The sequence below is a fragment of the Nipponia nippon genome, unplaced genomic scaffold, assembly GCF_047370975.1.
Source record: "Nipponia nippon isolate SJK-2023a ecotype South Korea unplaced genomic scaffold, ASM4737097v1 scaffold_45, whole genome shotgun sequence".
Taxonomy (NCBI): Eukaryota; Metazoa; Chordata; class Aves; order Pelecaniformes; family Threskiornithidae; genus Nipponia; species Nipponia nippon.
In genome coordinates, this window is record NW_028262364.1 from 1,218,838 (window position 1) to 1,233,042 (window position 14,205).

At 56.8% G+C, this 14,205-nt stretch overlaps 1 pseudogene; it reads right to left on the reverse strand.

Moving 5' to 3' along the window:
- Positions 1-8,956: 8,956 nt before the first annotated feature.
- LOC148052704 (feather keratin Cos2-3 pseudogene) lies at positions 8,957-10,130 on the reverse strand (annotated as a pseudogene).
- Positions 10,131-14,205: the final 4,075 nt, after the last annotated feature.

Genomic DNA, 14,205 nt, shown 5'->3' on the forward strand with positions numbered 1-14,205 from the left:
GTTTTGGATTTGTGCTGAAAACAGTGTTGATGAAACACTGACGTTGTAGTTATTGCTGAGCAGCTCTTACACAGCATCGAGGACTTTTCTGTTTCTCAGCCTGCCCTGCCAGTGAGTAGGCTGCATGTGCACAAGAAGCTGGGAGGGGACACAGCTGGGACAGCTGACCCCAACTGACCAAAGGGATATTCCATACCGTATGATATCATGCTTAGCAATAAAAGCTAGGGGAAAAAGGAGTAAAGGGGAGGACATTTGGAGTTATGGCGTTTGTCTTCCCAAGTAGCCGTTACACATGATGGAGCTCTGTGTTTCTGGAAATGGCTAAACACCTGCCTGCTGATGGGAAGTAGTGAATGAATTCCTTATTTTGCTTTGCTTGCGCACGCAGCTTTTGCTTTACCTATTAAACTGTCTTTATCTCAACTCATGAGTTTTTTCACTTTTTCCCTTCTGATTCTCTCCTGCATCTCACCAGGGGGTGGGGGGAGTGAGTGGCTTTGTAGTTAAACCACAACAGATTGCCAAAAGAAGGCTGCATTCCAGCCTCAACCAGAGTCACTTACAGCAAGATCTCCTCTTCAGTGACAGCCTGGATCATGCCTTCATCCTGGTCCTGTCCTACAAAAATATCAGGAAGAAAAACTGCTGCACTTTTTACCCAAATGCCCTCCTGTGGTCAGCTCCCACAGAGTGGGGACAAAATTATGCAGACGGTCACAGGGGCGAGCAAACACACAGAAAATCTCCTTCCCACCCCAGGTGATTTCCCCTTGGTTTCAGGGCTCCAGTTTCCACTGAAGCAGCACGCTTTAGGTTCTTCAGAAATGCCCCATCTGGGCAGATTCTGTGATCTATTCACAGAGACTCATCAAGTTCTTTTTTTGCATGGGAAAAGGGATTTCTAACAGGAGATCCCTGGGTGAACAGGGGAAATAACACCACCAGGGGAGAGCTGAGGGCCACTTCCCTAGAGCTCAGCCTTGCACAGAGACACCTGCTCCCTCAAATAGATTTTTGCACAGCCAGGGAAGCTCCCAGCACCAGGATGTCATGCATAGCACAGAGATATGAGGAGACCTTGACTTCCTCTAGTGCAGGAGGCTGAAGTTTACTGTGGTGTTTGGCAATGTGGTGAATGGGCTGCTCTCCTTGGACCCAGTTGCTGCCTGATATGACAGCTGGGGGGAACTTGTCCTCTCCTCTGCTGGTACCAGATCATAGTGTGTAAGTTAGAGCTCTAGTAGGTACGAGTTGTCTGGAAGGTGTCTGCCTCCCACCATGACTAGGCCCTTTTTCTGGGCAACAGTGGTCTGGCTCATGGTGTCTGGAAGAAAGCGAGAGACAGCAACAGTGCAAGAAAAGACTCCAGGAAGCAAACCTAGACGTGTGATGCAAGTTCTTGTGGAAGAAGGCTTCCTGTTCCTTGCTCTTCAGCAAGAACACAAGGGCTGGGAACAGCAAGGTGGTGAGGGCAAGAGCTCTCAGTTCTCAGCTCAGTGTGGTCCCACAGTGTAATAATGACCACCACCACCACTCAGATGCCCCTAAAGGACAACTGTATTGTGCCCTGCTCCCAGATTCCTGCTATCTTGTTGCTCAAAGATCCCAGGAAACAGCCTGTTTGTCTGGCCCTTGTGCTGGGACCCATGGAGCAGCTGAGAAGGTTGCATCCTGCTTCCAATCTCCTGTCATCCAGGATGGCTCCTGGGTCCCAGAATCCACAAATCAAAGCCAGAATGGAGGAAAGAGGGGTCTTTGGCAGTTTTGACATACAAGAAGAAATCAGTGGCTACAGCATGCTTCATCGTATGTGCCAGCCAGAAGAGAGAGTGGAACTGCCTATTAATGTTAATAGGATGAGAGCAGCTGCACCTTTAAAATATTCACTGAATTTGTGTTGCCAGGTGTTGTGGTTTAACCCCAGCTAGCAACTAAGCACCACACAGCTGCTCACTCACTCCCCCCCACCGGTGGGATGGGGGAGAGAATCGGAAGGGTAAAAGGGAGAAAACATGGGTTGAGATAAGAACAGTTTAATAACTGAAGTAAAATAAAATAGAATTGTAGTAATAGTAGTAGTAGTAGTAGTAGTAATAATAATAATAAAACCAAATAATAATAATGCAATAATAATATACAAAGCAAGTGATACACTGTACAGTTGCTCACCACCCACTGATCAATGTCCAGCATGTCCCCAAGCAGCGATCGCTGCCCCCTGGCCAACTCCCACAGTTTATATACTGAGCATGATATCATGTGGTATGGAATAGCCCTTTGGCCAGTCTGGGTCAGCTGTCCTTCCTATGCCCCCTCCCAGCTTCTTGTGCGCTGGGCAGAGCATGGCAAGCTGAAAAGTCCTTGACCAGTATAAGCACTACTTAGCAACTGCTTAGCAACAACTTAGCACTACTTAGCACTACTTAGCACCAACTAAAACAGCAGTGTATTATCAACATTATTCTCATCCTAAATCCAAATCACAGCACTATACCAGCTACTAGGAAGAAAATTAACTCTATCCCAGCTGAAACCAGGACACCAGGGCAGAAATTTTGGCAGCAGTAGAGGAGAGAGCTCCCTCAGGGACACAGCTGTGAAACATTGGCCCAAGTGGATCAGAAGAGAGAGGCAGAGAAAAATGAATGCAGGGAGAGAGGGAGCAAGGAAGCGAAGGATGGGGAAAGAAAAGCAGAAGTTAGTCTGCAATGGTCTGGGCCCCATGGCCATGTCCCAGGCAGTGCTTATTGCTCCCCTTATGGCTCTGTCAGAAAGGCCGAGATACAACTAGGCTGAGTCAGACCACAGGGGCATTGACAGGAATCAGGGTGCCAGTCCTGTGGAACAGAGCAATGGGAGCAGGTGGGGACCTCTCAGGAATTGGCAACCACATGTCCCAGGAGAGAAGCCCTGCATCCATGGGCCTCAGGGCCAGTCTCTGATGAATTCCCTGATGTGTCTTTTTGAGCTACCAATGCCCAGGTGAGGGCACCTCTTCTGAAGGAGCAGTTCTGCAGGCAGAGCAGCAGCTGTCCTCACACATGGCAATCCTTGGATGACTGGTCAAGGATTGCAGGGCTGGGAGGATCTTGGCCTTCCCTACCAACTGGGCTGAAAACAATTCCACAGGAGTGCCCCAGGCCAATGTCCCCAGCCTGCAAGGGAACCCTCTACCACTTCGGATGTGCCTTATGATAGCAATGATGTATTCCTGCCATGAAAATTCTTGGAATTCTCATTCCACCTCTCAAAATAAATATCCATGGGGGAACAAACATGGCATAAACACAGGAATCAAAAGACAGCAAAGATGGAATTTGAAACACAGGCCATATCATTAGCTGGGATGCTTTGCAACTGAGCCTCTCAGATAATTATTACTTCTCTAGGCCTGGAGGAGTGCAGGACCAGGCCAATTCTTCACTCTCTCATCTGTTTCACTCCCCTTTTTTCTCCTTGTGAAACAGTAGAGTTGGAAGCTCCGTTCTCTTCCTCCAGGATGTGCTCTTGACTGAATAGACATCTCAGTTCAGTCCTATGATAAGGCTTGGGAGTGCCTGTAATGGACGTGGGAAATGGGTAAAGGGTCTAGTATGAAGGGAGATGGAGGGTTTGATTAAGTGGATTCTGAGCTCTAACCTAGACAAAGACTCCTTGGCCCTGGCTGCTCTTTGCAGGGTTCTTGGGACCTAAGGACAGTGAATTATAAATGCCTCCCGGCATAGCCTCCACCTCCTCACACAGCAGGTACCCTGGATCTCTCGTTGTGGGATGACAGACTGCTCCTTACCCAGCCCCGCGCTCTATTTCCCCTGCCTTCTCTCTCAAGTGCACCACCAGCCCCCAGACATGTCCTGCTACAACCCGTGCCTGCCCTGCCAGCCCTGCAGCCCGACCCCACTGGCCAGCACCTGCAACAAGTCCCGGGTCAGGCAGTGCCAAGACACAACTGTCTTCATCGAGCCTTCTGCTGTGGTTGTGACGCTGCCAGCACCATTCTCAGCTCCTTCCCACAGAGTACCGTTGTGGGATCCTCCACCTCCACTGTCGTTGGCAGTGTACTTTTAGAAAGCTCAAGCCATAGAAGAGTAAGTGTGAACTGTGAGGGCCCTCTCCTGGGAAAAATGAATGGCTGTGAAATGAGAGAAGAGACTAGAAAGGTTGGACTAGATGACCCTTGAGGTCCCTTCCAACCTGGAATTCTATCATTCTATGATTGAGACAAGAAGAAAGGAGAGGAGAGGAGAGGAGAGGAGAGGAGAGGAGAGGAGAGGAGAGGAGAGGAGAGGAGAGGAGAGGAGAGGAGAGGAGAGGAGAGGAGAGGAGAGGAGAGGAGAGGAGAGGAGAGAGGAGAGGAGAGGAGAGGAGAGGAGAGGAGAGGAGAGGAGAGGAGAGGAGAGGAGAGGAGAGGAGAGGAGAGGAGAGGAGAGGAGAGGAGAGGAGAGGAGAGGAGAAGAGATTGGGGAGAAATGCAAAAAAAGGCAGACACATTCTATAAGAGCAGCATATGTATTCATGAATACACGACTGCATGGCTGCCTTTTCATTTCCTTGTTTGGCTGTACCCGCTCCCCTTTGAAGGCTCCTTTTCAGCGCTGGGGTGGGAGGCCCAAGGATTGCTGGGACAGGAGCGCATCGGTGCCTGCAGAAGATGAGTGCGAAGGGCCGGAGGGGTCGCGTGCAGGCTGGGGACATTGGCCTGGGGCACTCGCGTGGGCTTCTTTGCAGCCCCATTGGCAGGAAGGGCTCTGCTGCTCCCAGCCCTGCAGTCCCCGCCTGGATGCCAAAGGGCTCCCGAGCGGGACCAGGTGCCGCATTCCCCTTTCTCCCACCCTCCGAGACCTCTCTGATGGTCACTGGCCATTGCCTCCGCAGGCGGGTAGTCAGCGCTGCAGCCTTTGACTCTCTTCCTCCTCCTGCTGCTCTGGGGAGGCCTTTGTGCACCTCTTGGGCCTCCCCCACTCTCTCTGGGGGTCCCTTACCAACACCAACACCAACACCAACACCAACACCAACACCAACACCAACACCAACACCAACACCATGAGTGTGCCTGGAGCCTTGTCCTGCCCCGGGGTGCTCCAGCCCTGCTCTGCCCTGCCCTGCCCTGCCAAGGGGCTTCCCCGTCTGTCCCCGGGCAAGTCCACGCTTGCTCACGTGTAGGCAGGGGTGCTTGCTTAATTGCCCTTGTGTGCATACTGGAGCTGCGTGCAAGGGAATTCCACATGGGCCTGAGGAAAAACTCTTTTACTGGGAGGGTGGCCAAGCCCAGGAGATACTGCCCAGGCAGCCTGTGCAAGCTCCATTCTTGGGGATATTCAGGAGCACACGGGGCAGTGTCCTGATCAACCTGCTCTCGTTGAGCCTGCTCTGAGCAGGAGAGTTGCACCTGACCATCTCCAGAGCCACCTTCCAACCTCAACGGTTCTAGGATTCTGGGCCTCGGCAATCGGCCACTCATTGGTCACGATGCTCAAGATGCCACTGCACTTCCTACCTGTGGAGAGGACAAGCTGCTTTGGCAGCTGCGTGGCCCAGCTCTTCCTGCTCGCAGTCGTGGCCTGCGACCGATCTGTGGCCATGTGCCAGCCCCAGGGGTCCCCGGTGTCATGCGAGGGAAGGTCTGTGCCATTGCGGTGGCAGGCCTGAGGGCTGGGGCCACTCTCCCCTTGTTGGCGCCAGTGGCGCTCACCCTGTGTTTGCCCAGCCGCAGCCCCAATGACCTGGACTGCTTCTTCTGTGAGGTACCGCCCATGCTGGCCTGTGCCGAGAGCTGCTGGGCTGGTGTGCTCCTTGTCTCCAAAGGTGGCACCAATGCCCTGGTGTGCAGCCTGGCCTTGCTGGGCTCCTGGGACTCAGTGGTTCAGCTCTCCACCAGGGCGGCAGACAGGAGAAGAGAGACGCAAGGCACTTGCCACTTCACTGTGGTTGTGCTGTTCTTCGGGCCATGGTCCCGGATCTTCACCCGCCTCACTACCAGCCTCTCCCGGGACAGAGGAGTGTCCGTCTTCAACAGTGCTGGTGCTGCCTCTCCTCAAGCCACTGCTCTAGAGCCCGAAGAAACAGAAGGTGAGGGAAGCGGTAAGAAAGTGGGAAACAGAGTGGTATTCTCCAGGATGTGGAAGGATGGTGGAAGGACTGGGAGCATCCAACTGGGGCAAGTTTCTTTCTAGAGGAGGGGAGGTGGGACGGAGAAGGAGGGCTTGCAACGACAGTGGATAAGGATCCACACACTGGATGGGAAAGAGGCAGAGGAGAAAATGGAAGGAGAGGCAAGGCACGGCAAGGCACGGCAAGGCAAGGCAAGGCAAGGTACAGAGCTCTTTTGATGGGTGCCTTTCATGAGTTGTTCTCCATCCACAGGGACCGCTTGGCTTTTCGGGACACAATGCCCATGTGCAACAGCCATATGTGGAATTACTCTGAGGAAACAAGCAATTTGCAGGCAGTATGTGCGATTGTCTTGATGACAGTGTAGGTGGCTTCTGTGGTGAATGACTGGCTGCTCTGGAGGTGCGAGGTGGTGCAACTCATCTCGTGCTTCCTTGGGATTTGGGGGGGGGGGGGGGGACGGGGGCTCTGCGGGCACCCCATGGTACAGTCAGTGGGACCACTTGGTGAGCAAAGTCCACCCCAGCGCAAACGACTGCTCATGGGGGGAGAGATCTGTGAAGATGTCTGCCAGCTGGTCTAGAGAGACAGGCCTCTCTCTTTGGAATCGCTGGCATTTGCTCTGAGTTTTCCCTGCCGTTTTGTTTCCAATTTGTGGGGACGGCAAGTGGGTAGTTACGACCTGAAAAGACACGGAGAAGTCAAGAAGAGGAGGAGCTATCCTGTTGGGCGATCGCCGCTACAATCCATGGCTGATCGATTATGTGGTACGGACAGCCGTTCCCTGTGGGACACCGTTGACAATCTTTCTACCATTCCCAGTGGGCCGCCTTCCCCTTCTCCATACAAAATACAACCAGTGTCATGGGTGGTGGCTTCAGCCGCGTGGCCTTCTCTCAGGTAAGAAAGACAGGCTGACCATGTGGGCAGAAAGCCCCGGGAGGAAGGAGGTAGAGCTGAATGTCCTGAGAAGTGCTGGATGGAGAGGGCGAGGCAGAAATGGGGATCGGTGTCATCAAGCAGGAGAAAAGCAGCGCTGCTCGGCATCAATGTGTGCCGACACAGATGCTGCCCTGTGTCTGGCTGTGCGCTGGGTGGCCAGAGAAGTCGGCCAGGGAGCCTTTTGCCCTGCTGGAGATGGGTGTGAGGGCTGTGTCCCTGGCTGCCTCCTTTGTCTCCTTCTGCCTGAGCACTGCACTGCCAGTTCTGGGAACTGTCAGCAGGCTGCCACCTGCCTGTCGCAGGCGTGCACGGCTCCCCTTGGGCAGCCTGGCCTGGAGTTTCACAAGAGGCAGCAGTGTTACAAGCGGGTATGAGTGCCTGCGAGGATGTTCAGGGCCCTTGTGACCGAGAGGATTTTGAAAGGTCGAGCTGTGGCCTGGCTGCACCAGTTGGAAGCTCCCAGCGCTGGAAAACCTGGTCCTGGCCCTGGGGAGCCCGGGGCCCAGCACCGCTGGCCGCTTGACTCCCTTAGTCTGGCCGAGCAAGTGCTTTAACCACTAGGCAATGTGAGTAGAAAAGCTCCCTGGGGCAGAGGTGTGAGATCCCAGGCAGCCCTCGGAGTGTTTTGCTCCGCCCTTTGGGCTGAGGTTTGGAGGTGGCTTTGAGCTGGTAGAGGGAGGAGAAGACAGGAGCTGGCAAGCTTCAGCTCCCACTTCCTGGAGCTCCCTGGGCACCTTGCTGAGTGGGGAGCGTGACGCGGTCCAGGTTTGCCCGGCAGCCTTGGCGGGACTGGCGGAGGCTGGTGAGACACGGGTGTCAGGCTGGGGAGGAGCAGGGCGGTGGGCCAGTGGGAGTGTCAGCGCTGGAGGGGGAAGAGGGGAGTCCTGGCCCTTTGGCAAAACTGGGAGCTATCGTGTTGGGAGAGGGGAGGCTGCAGATGGCGCGTGGCAAAGGATGGGAGCATGACGTGTTGTGAGCAACGGGCGTGAAAGGGGGAGCAGGACTCTACACATCCCTTTTGCAGGTAGCGCAAAGCCTCCTATGTGCTGTTTCTACATGCGTGCCTAGAGAGACAGAGAGTGAGCTGTCAGGAAACAGACCACATCTGCACTTGGAAACTCCGCCTCTTCTAGCTGTGCTGGAGGGAGTGCTGGCAGCCTGACTGGGGATAGAGAAGATCCCTGCAAGCCCTACAAGGAAGGCTAAGTCAACGCAAGGAGAGCTGAAATGCTGGAGAAGCACCGGCTTGCAGTTGGAAGCCACAAAGGCAGGTGGGCGAGGAAGAGCCCACCTCTCTTCCTCGCCTGAGGGAGAGAGAGGTTGTAGCTGGAGCTGTCTTGTGGCCAGAGGTGCACCGGGGAGAGATGGCAGGGAGGAGCAGAGGGGCACGTGAGGCGCAACCTGTCACACAACCACCACCACCGCCACCACCACACCTGCCGCAGGGAGAGGGGCCCTCCTGAAGCAAGAGGTGCCAGCCAGGGAGGGCTCACAGGTGCTGCTGGTTGCAGAACCAGTGCCCAGTGCCGCCACCACCCGCCAGTGCGGCCGGGGAGATGGACTCCTCGCTCGGGCAGTGCTTGGGCTCCCCGTCATCTGCAGGGCGTGCTCAAAGGCTGAGGAGGGCATTTGCGTGCAGGGATGCAGCAAGGCAGGCCCTGACGGCTGCTGGCCCTGCAGCGGCCGGGGGCATCTCCCTCAGCTGCAAGGGACAGTGTCTTGAAAGGAGCCCATTGCCTGGGTCTCACCCTCCGCTTCCTGCGGGAATGCCAATGGCTCTCCTTTGTGCCTGCAAGATCTCCCCAGAGCGACACCTTTCTCTCTGGAAGCCAGGGAGAGCGTCCGGAGAGAGAAGGACCACGCAGAGGCCCAGGCTGGGATGCAGCAGAACTTTAATGAGTCGAAAGAGGGGAAGGAGGTCCTCTGAGTGGGGGGCCAAGGTGCAGGGAGCACCAGGGGGAGCTAGGAGTCTTTGCCCCTTGGCCAGGGTGGAGTTCGCACTGGGCGCCTGCCTGCCTGCCTGCCTGCCTGCCTGCCTGCCTGCCCCCGAGAGGGAAAGGGGCAGCAGGTCCTTCCTCGCGTGGGGCTTAGCAGGTGCTCAGAGCCCAGGGGAGCAGAAGACAACAGAGAGAAGAGAGAGAGAAAAGAGACTGAGAAACAGGCAAGCTAGAGAAGGGCCATGTTTTCAGAGAGCCCAGGCGCGCCTCTTCCTGCCTTCCTTTGCGGCTGGAGCCGTGGATGCTCAGCCCCTTTGAAAGCCATGGCCAGGATCTCCGTGCTCAGTCCATTACCGTCTTCTGGGTTCCTGGGGGTCCTCCTGTGGGGCCGCCTGCGGCAGCTTTAGCAGGGGAGGCATGTTCTCCCGCAGTAGCGGCTGGAAATGCCAGAGAGGTCACAGCACCCAGAGGTGATGGGCACTCCCTGAGAGCTGAGGATGCTGCCAACAGCAGCGGAGGTGGAGGATCCCACAACGGTGTTCTGCGGGAAGGAGCTGAGGATGGGTCCGGGCAGGGTCACCACCACGGGAGAGGGCTCGATGACGACGGTGGAGTTCTGGCACTGCCTGACACAGGGCTCATTGCAGCTGTTGGCCAGCGGGGTCGGGCAGCAGGGCTGGCATGGCAGGCACGGGTTGTAGCAGGACATGTCTTGGGGCTGGAGGTGCACCTGGGAGAGAGGGCAGGGAGGAGCACGGGGGCGTGTGAGGAGCAGCCTGTGCGCCCACCACGAGGGAGCCAAGGCACGTGCTGGGAGGGGAGCTGGAGGCTCTGCAGGGAGGCCCACGCGCCTCTTTGCCTGTCCCCCGCGCGCCTCTTTGCCTGTCCCCCCGCGCGCCGTGCAAAGAGAGCCAGGCACAGGAAAGCTCTTTCCTAGACAAGAGCCCAAGAGTCCCCTCGGCCCAGACCCAGGCCCTGTCCACGCCAGACCTTCTCCCCGCTTCCCCGCCCAGGAGCAGCAGCCCCAAGCCCCGGTCTAGGACAGGGCTTCCAACTCACTTGCTTCCGAAGGAGAAGAAGGGGAGCGAAGCGGATGAGAGAGTGAAGAGCTGGGGTGGCTTTTATAGTGGTCCTGCACTGCCCCAGGTCCAGGGGAAGCCTCTGTGGAAGTAATAATTTTCTGAGAAGCTCATCTGAAATGCAAAACATCCCAGCTAATGATACGGGCTGCGTTTTGGTTTCCTGCACGGCTGCCTTTTCATTTCCTTGTTTGGCTGTACCCGCTCCCCTTTGAAGGCTCCTTTTCAGCGCTGGGGTGGGAGGCCCAAGGATTGCTGGGACAGGAGCGCATCGGTGCCTGCAGAAGATGAGTGCGAAGGGCCGGAGGGGTCGCGTGCAGGCTGGGGACATTGGCCTGGGGCACTCGCGTGGGCTTCTTTGCAGCCCCATTGGCAGGAAGGGCTCTGCTGCTCCCAGCCCTGCAGTCCCCGCCTGGATGCCAAAGGGCTCCCGAGCAGGACCAGGTGCCGCATTCCCCTTTCTCCCACCCTCCGAGACCTCTCTGATGGTCACTGGCCATTGCCTCCGCAGGCGGGTAGTCAGCGCTGCAGCCTTTGACTCTCTTCCTCCTCTTGCTGCTCTGGGGAGGCCTTTGTGCACCTCTTGGGCCTCCCCCACTCTCTCTGGGGGTCCCTTACCAACACCAACACCAACACCAACACCAACACCAACACCAACACCAACACCAACACCATGAGTGTGCCTGGAGCCTTGTCCTGCCCCGGGGTGCTCCAGCCCTGCTCTGCCCTGCCCTGCCCTGCCAAGGGGCTTCCCCGTCTGTCCCCGGGCAAGTCCACGCTTGCTCACGTGTAGGCAGGGGTGCTTGCTTAATTGCCCTTGTGTGCATACTGGAGCTGCGTGCAAGGGAATTCCACATGGGCCTGAGGAAAAACTCTTTTACTGGGAGGGTGGCCAAGCCCAGGAGATACTGCCCAGGCAGCCTGTGCAAGCTCCATTCTTGGGGATATTCAGGAGCACACGGGGCAGTGTCCTGATCAACCTGCTCTCGTTGAGCCTGCTCTGAGCAGGAGAGTTGCACCTGACCATCTCCAGAGCCACCTTCCAACCTCAACGGTTCTAGGATTCTGGGCCTCGGCAATCGGCCACTCATTGGTCACGATGCTCAAGATGCCACTGCACTTCCTACCTGTGGAGAGGACAAGCTGCTTTGGCAGCTGCGTGGCCCAGCTCTTCCTGCTCGCAGTCGTGGCCTGCGACCGATCTGTGGCCATGTGCCAGCCCCAGGGGTCCCCGGTGTCATGCGAGGGAAGGTCTGTGCCATTGCGGTGGCAGGCCTGAGGGCTGGGGCCACTCTCCCCTTGTTGGCGCCAGTGGCGCTCACCCTGTGTTTGCCCAGCCGCAGCCCCAATGACCTGGACTGCTTCTTCTGTGAGGTACCGCCCATGCTGGCCTGTGCCGAGAGCTGCTGGGCTGGTGTGCTCCTTGTCTCCAAAGGTGGCACCAATGCCCTGGTGTGCAGCCTGGCCTTGCTGGGCTCCTGGGACTCAGTGGTTCAGCTCTCCACCAGGGCGGCAGACAGGAGAAGAGAGACGCAAGGCACTTGCCACTTCACTGTGGTTGTGCTGTTCTTCGGGCCATGGTCCCGGATCTTCACCCGCCTCACTACCAGCCTCTCCCGGGACAGAGGAGTGTCCGTCTTCAACAGTGCTGGTGCTGCCTCTCCTCAAGCCACTGCTCTAGAGCCCGAAGAAACAGAAGGCGAGGGAAGCGGTAAGAAAGTGGGAAACAGAGTGGTATTCTCCAGGATGTGCAAGGATGGTGGAAGGACTGGGAGCATCCAACTGGGGCAAGTTTCTTTCTAGAGGAGGGGAGGTGGGACGGAGAAGGAGGGCTTGCAACGACAGTGGATAAGGATCCACACACTGGATGGGAAAGAGGCAGAGGAGAAAATGGAAGGAGAGGCAAGGCACGGCAAGGCACGGCAAGGCAAGGCAAGGCAAGGTACAGAGCTCTTTTGATGGGTGCCTTTCATGAGTTGTTCTCCATCCACAGGGACCGCTTGGCTTTTCGGGACACAATGCCCATGTGCAACAGCCATATGTGGAATTACTGTGAGGAAACAAGCAATTTGCAGGCAGTATGTGCGATTGTCTTGATCACAGTGTAGGTGGCTTCTGTGGTGAATGACTGGCTGCTCTGGAGGTGCGAGGTGGTGCAACTCATCTCGTGCTTCCTTGGGATTTGGTGGGGGGGGGGGACGGGGGCTCTGCGGGCACCCCATGGTACAGTCAGTGGGACCACTTGGTGAGCAAAGTCCACCCCAGCGCAAACGACTGCTCATGGGGGGAGAGATCTGTGAAGATGTCTGCCAGCTGGTCTAGAGAGACAGGCCTCTCTCTTTGGAATCGCTGGCATTTGCTCTGAGTTTTCCCTGCCGCTTTGTTTCCAATTTGTGGGGACGGCAAGTGGGTAGTTACGACCTGAAAAGACACGGAGAAGTCAAGAAGAGGAGGAGCTATCCTGTTGGGCGATCGCCGCTACAATCCATGGCTGATCGATTATGTGGTACGGACAGCCGTTCCCTGTGGGACACCGTTGACAATCTTTCTACCATTCCCAGTGGGCCGCCTTCCCCTTCTCCATACAAAATACAACCAGTGTCATGGGTGGTGGCTTCAGCCGCGTGGCCTTCTCTCAGGTAAGAAAGACAGGCTGACCATGTGGGCAGAAAGCCCCGGGAGGAAGGAGGTAGAGCTGAATGTCCTGAGAAGTGCTGGATGGAGAGGGCGAGGCAGAAATGGGGATCGGTGTCATCAAGCAGGAGAAAAGCAGCGCTGCTCGGCATCAATGTGTGCCGACACAGATGCTGCCCTGTGTCTGGCTGTGCGCTGGGTGGCCAGAGAAGTCGGCCAGGGAGCCTTTTGCCCTGCTGGAGATGGGTGTGAGGGCTGTGTCCCTGGCTGCCTCCTTTGTCTCCTTCTGCCTGAGCACTGCACTGCCAGTTCTGGGAACTGTCAGCAGGCTGCCACCTGCCTGTCGCAGGCGTGCACGGCTCCCCTTGGGCAGCCTGGCCTGGAGTTTCACAAGAGGCAGCAGTGTTACAAGCGGGTATGAGTGCCTGCGAGGATGTTCAGGGCCCTTGTGACCGAGAGGATTTTGAAAGGTCGAGCTGTGGCCTGGCTGCACCAGTTGGAAGCTCCCAGCGCTGGAAAACCTGGTCCTGGCCCTGGGGAGCCCGGGGCCCAGCACCGCTGGCCGCTTGACTCCCTTAGTCTGGCCGAGCAAGTGCTTTAACCACTAGGCAATGTGAGTAGAAAAGCTCCCTGGGGCAGAGGTGTGAGATCCCAGGCAGCCCTCGGAGTGTTTTGCTCCGCCCTTTGGGCTGAGGTTTGGAGGTGGCTTTGAGCTGGTAGAGGGAGGAGAAGACAGGAGCTGGCAAGCTTCAGCTCCCACTTCCTGGAGCTCCCTGGGCACCTTGCTGAGTGGGGAGCGTGACGCGGTCCAGGTTTGCCCGGCAGCCTTGGCGGGACTGGCGGAGGCTGGTGAGACACGGGTGTCAGGCTGGGGAGGAGCAGGGCGGTGGGCCAGTGGGAGTGTCAGCGCTGGAGGGGGAAGAGGGGAGTCCTGGCCCTTTGGCAAAACTGGGAGCTATCGTGTTGGGAGAGGGGAGGCTGCAGATGGCGCGTGGCAAAGGATGGGAGCATGACGTGTTGTGAGCAACGGGCGTGAAAGGGGGAGCAGGACTCTACACATCCCTTTTGCAGGTAGCGCAAAGCCTCCTATGTGCTGTTTCTACATGCGTGCCTAGAGAGACAGAGAGTGAGCTGTCAGGAAACAGACCACATCTGCACTTGGAAACTCCGCCTCTTCTAGCTGTGCTGGAGGGAGTGCTGGCAGCCTGACTGGGGATAGAGAAGATCCCTGCAAGCCCTACAAGGAAGGCTAAGTCAACGCAAGGAGAGCTGAAATGCTGGAGAAGCACCGGCTTGCAGTTGGAAGCCACAAAGGCAGGTGGGCGAGGAAGAGCCCACCTCTCTTCCTCGCCTGAGGGAGAGAGAGGTTGTAGCTGGAGCTGTCTTGTGGCCAGAGGTGCACCGGGGAGAGATGGCAGGGAGGAGCAGAGGGGCACGTGAGGCGCAACCTGTCACACAACCACCACCACCGCCACCACCACACCTGCCGCAGGGAGAGG